The 4,920-nt window shown below is 43.3% G+C and overlaps 1 non-coding gene across 1 annotated transcript; it reads right to left on the bottom strand.

Moving 5' to 3' along the window:
* Positions 1-1,626: 1,626 nt before the first annotated feature.
* On the bottom strand, positions 1,627-1,698 carry trnae-uuc (transfer RNA glutamic acid (anticodon UUC)). Its single transcript has one exon. It is a non-coding gene; the product is annotated as a tRNA-Glu (tRNA).
* Positions 1,699-4,920: the final 3,222 nt, after the last annotated feature.

Genomic DNA, 4,920 nt, shown 5'->3' on the forward strand with positions numbered 1-4,920 from the left:
GCTAGCTAGATAGGAAATCACTACAGTCTGCTCACTTAACCCAATTCAATTAGTGGTGGCTTTTTGTTGTTGTTGACACCAGTATAGTAGAATGTTCATTCAGTGCCAAGATGCCGATTGTAGAGTACGAAAAGTGTCCAGCCTTCCACACCGCCACTGTTAGCTAGCTAGCAGCGTTGTTGTTCGCACAGGAGAGTTGTGACTGTCACTTAGCCAAGATGGCGTTAGTTGATTGTGAGAAGAATCCACTCTCAACTCCAGCACCACAAAAGACACACAGCTCCTCCCCTTAAAAACAAACGTCTCAACAGTTAAAACTGAAGCGTACTCACTCCCACTGTTTCCTCCTGGCCTGCGGGGTGTTGTGCAGCTTGTGCGCCTGGTGGGCCATGATGACATCCCGGTAGTCCACCACTCCTCCCCTCCGCCGGACCAGCGGCACTGTGGGGTCGGTGCTGCTCGAAACCAGGGACAAGGAGCCCCGCCCGGACCGAACCCCCCCGCTGAAGGGCACATCTCTGTACTGATCCACTCGGACGTCATAGACGGCGTGGTAGTAGGTGGGGTTGGGACCCACGCTGCTCCCGCTGATCGGGGGAGGGCGGCAGCGTAGAGGCCTCTGGAGGACCTGAGATGAGGAGGAGCAGGAAGAACTCTGGGGCCACACCGCCGAGACGCCATGGTCCGGATAGAGGGGGGACAGCATGGAGCTAAAGGGAGAGGAGATGGAGACTCATGAGTATACAGGTATGGGACAGAAAAACACACATTGTCAATTTAACAAGACAAACAGAATGTATTGCACTTGAGCCAAATGAAAACGTTATTACTGAAACACGGTACTACTGGGATGCTTGCCCCCTTCAACATCCTGCAAAGTGTAAAATGCATGGTGGTGTGCAAGATGCAGCCACGTGCAAAACAGTAACATCCATCCCAAAGGTAAGCGATCTACAATGGGGTAGAAAACTACTTGGTAGGGGTTGGTAACAGATCAGGGTTTAGGCCACAATAGGTATGTTTTCTATGTAACTCAAGATACTTACAATAGTTGGTTGACGTTATTAAACTTACGCTCCTGAGTTAAAATCACTGTTGACTCTTCGATTTATGGGACATGACAATTGTGTTGTATTGTTTAACCTACCCATACAGCCCACCCCCTTCCTGCATGGATTGTAGATTAGAAATGTGTTTGTAATTGGTCAAAGAATAAGATTAATCATCCTTATACAACATCCTTATGAGAGTTAACAAACAAAAACATCACCTTAAACGCCTTTAAGACCTCCGTAAGTGTGTGTGAAATGAATTGCACAGAGCTAACGACGACAGGCAAACTATTTTGTAGAAACAAAGATAAAGATTCAAAGATTCAACTTTTATTGTCATTGCACAGAGTACAAGTACTAGGACAACGAAATGCGGTCTCTGCATTTGACCCATCCTAGTGTTAGGAGCAGTGGGCTGCCATTATGTACGGCGCCCGGGGAGCAGTGTAGGTAACCAGTGTCTTGCTCAGGGACACCACGGTGGCACTTGGTCTTTCGGGGACTTGAACTGGTGACCTTCCAGTTCCCAGGCCAAGCCCCTATGGACTTTGCCACCACCGCCTATAAGAGGTAGTTCCCATACCGGGAGTCGAACCCGGGCCGCCTGGGTGAAAACCAGGAATCCTAACCGCTAGACCATATGGGAAACAAGTTCAAAAACAAAGTTATATTTGATAGAACTGTAAAATGACAGAAGCAAATGTTGTGCACTTTAACGAGAATGCTGCTCACAGATGAATCCATTAAAAAAATATCAAATTAAATCTGGTTTGACTGAGTCTAAAGTGGCCTCTGGAGTGAACTGATAATTTAATATTTCACTATATCAGCCACAGTCCTCTGGTCGTAATAAAACCCAGAACAATCAAGCAGTTTTGTGTGCTTTGTGGAGGAAAGGAGCAAACAGCAGTGAACTTGTGAAAAAAAGTCAATATGTTTAATGATCTACTGCTGCTTGTTCGCAGGTTGCACCAAATATATTTGCTGTTGCTTCTTTGTGACGGTGCAAATCAATCAGAGTGAGACTGCAACCTAAAGTAAATGCAGAGTGGGACAGTCAAGAAGGAAACCGTTCAAAGAGTTAATTGGTGAATGGGAAATGGAAGAAAGGATGGATGGAAGGAAATGATATGGAGTAAAAGACGGCTGGAGAAACACTAAGATGAATGAAAGGCTCTGGAGAAAGAGGTAACAGCTGAGGAGAACTATAGTGAGGGATTAGGAGAGGAACATGGGGGAATTTAAAGTGCTTTATGGGAGAAAGGGGGTTGTAGGTGAACAAAGTAAATAAAAGAAGCATGCATTCTTAAATCTAATGTCAGGTCCACAATAAAAGAATACATCCATAACAAAATGTACTATGGGGTCATTTTCAGTGAGAGGATAAGCTGCTTCCAAAGATAATGACTCTTTCGTAGTTAGCATTAGCACTATAATGAAAAACATCATTCCCATAATCCATCTCACTAAGCACCTTCAAAAGTGTTTGAATAGGAGAATATCCTCAGAAGCAGCTTATCCAGACATACCGTTTTATATTATTTACTGAACGTGTACTGCAAGGAAGGCATTTCTTTGAAAATAAGAGATGTATTCCTCATTTTATATTAAAGTAACCATGAGGTTGAATGAATTACGGAGTTGTTTCCATACATTTAGGGAGTATAGGGCCTCGGGGACACAAGACACCGGCCATTTGTTTTTCTACGGTACCAGAATTATGATGATATTGGACAATTCTGCATGATTTGCAGTTTCACCGCAGAAGTGGACGTTTCTTTATGTTGGATAGGCTGTCAATCTTTTGTAAATCAAAATCTAAAATGGTAAATGTCTATTCCTTTCCCCCCCATTAACCACAATCTCTTCACAACCCTTGAAAAAAAAGAAGTCGTTAAAAAAAAACAATGAAGTTAGGTTTTGCTTTGGTTGGCAATAAGGCTGACGGATAACGAGCATTATCATTGGTTTGTATTATACTCAAATAGCTTTAACCACTGGTAAAGAAGGGATATGCTTTAGGTCAGGTTAGTTGGGGTGGGGGGGCTTAAAAGCAACTACATTTCCACATCAAGAAAACAAGCACTTTCAAATGTTCAGCTTATTCGAGGCCATTGTAGTCGCAGGTTTCTTGTTTTCTGGGAGGGGGGTGGGATTCTTTTATCTTTATGGTGGATTGCACTTGTTGGAAGCCGCTATGGATAAACATATCTGCTTTATGATATTTAATGTAATGAATCTCAAAGTCAGGACACACAATACAATGTGTGGTATGTTAAAATATAACAGGTGGTTTTGTACCTTTCTCAACTTTCCATCTAGAAATGAATGTCTATACATCTTCAGATATACATTTTATTTTCTGTTCTTCTTCTATTCCATGCATTGATTAACTTAGATGTCAATTCAGTTGCATTTTTCCTCTCTAGAAAATTATTTTTTGGAGGCAGCTCTGGACTTTAAAACCAGAGGGTACAGAAAAAGTAAGCCAATTACCCCGAGCAGTTACTCAAGAAGAAGAAGGAGTGAGAACAGATGACAAACATGAATCCACATGGAGAGTGGGAGCATTAATAAACCTGGTATTCAATAAAAGTACGGAGGGCAAACAACAATGAGGGATATGAAGAGAAAGTAAGAACCGAAAGAGGAGAGGGCGGGGAGATTAAAGGGGAAACACTCTTAATTAAAGGCCTGCAAAAGAGTAATGCCGCTAACCTGGCATTTGAATTTTTTCCTAGGTAATTGCAACAAAAAAAAACGCCCCTGGCTGGTGTTCGTGTGTGTGTGTGTGTGTGTGTGTGTGTGTGTGTGTGTGTGTGTGTGTGTGCATACAGACGTATTGTAAACACCATTTTTCCCCACCAGATATCTGCTGAGAGTGCATTACACATTATTTCTCCTTGACATGGTGTAAAGCGAAAACTAATTCACAGAGACAGGCGCACACACACAGATTTACACTCACACACTGCAGGTACAATGAGGAGACAAACTGCTATGGTAAGGACTTTGTTGGGTGATTGAGGGTGTGTGTGAGAGTGTGCGCGCCGCAGGGCTCGAATAACACAGGTCTAGTTGTATTAGTGGTAGCAGCACTGAACACATAAACTCAGGAGCATGCACATCCCATGGGGCAAGGGCAACGTAGTGGACTCATGAAGAGGACAGACGCCTCGCAAAGAGGGGGTACGATGGGAGGAACATGGACAGATACATGAGAGGATTGGTGGGTGGACACATGAGGGACAAAGACAGTAATGTAGAAAAAAGTGACACATGACAGTGGTGCAGGAATGATTCCTAAGACAAGGAAATTGGTCAGCATTTTGGCACTTTTTGTTAATTAATAAAGGTCTGTGGTTAACACAAGCTGTACAGATTGTAATGTTGTGGTCTATGATATAAAATACGTCAGTAAATACCCCACTGGTGAATTCAAAAACGGCTGTTGCTAACAAGTGTCTAAATAAGATGACTAAACAACATCACGCCCAACGTTAGCCTCCTTTAGCCTCCTTTAGCTTAGCGGTGGTGACGTGAAGTCATGTGACTGTTCTGTAGTTCCTTTATAGCCCAACATTAGCCTCCTTTAGCTTAGCGGTGGTGACGTGAAGTCATGTGACCGTGCTGTAGTTCCTTTATAGCCCAACATTACCTCCTTTAGGTTAGCGCTGGTGACGTGAAGTCATGTGACTGTTCTGTAGTTCCTTTATAGCCCAACATTAGCCTCCTTTAGCTTAGCGGTGGTGACGTGAAGTCATGTGACCGTGCTGTAGTTCCTTTATAGCCCAACATTAGACGCCTTTAGCTTAGCGGTGGTGACGTGAAGTCATGTGACTGTTCTGTAGTTCCTTTATAGCACAAC

This window comes from Eleginops maclovinus, chromosome 5 (genome assembly GCF_036324505.1).
Source record: "Eleginops maclovinus isolate JMC-PN-2008 ecotype Puerto Natales chromosome 5, JC_Emac_rtc_rv5, whole genome shotgun sequence".
Classification (NCBI taxonomy): Eukaryota; Metazoa; Chordata; class Actinopteri; order Perciformes; family Eleginopidae; genus Eleginops; species Eleginops maclovinus.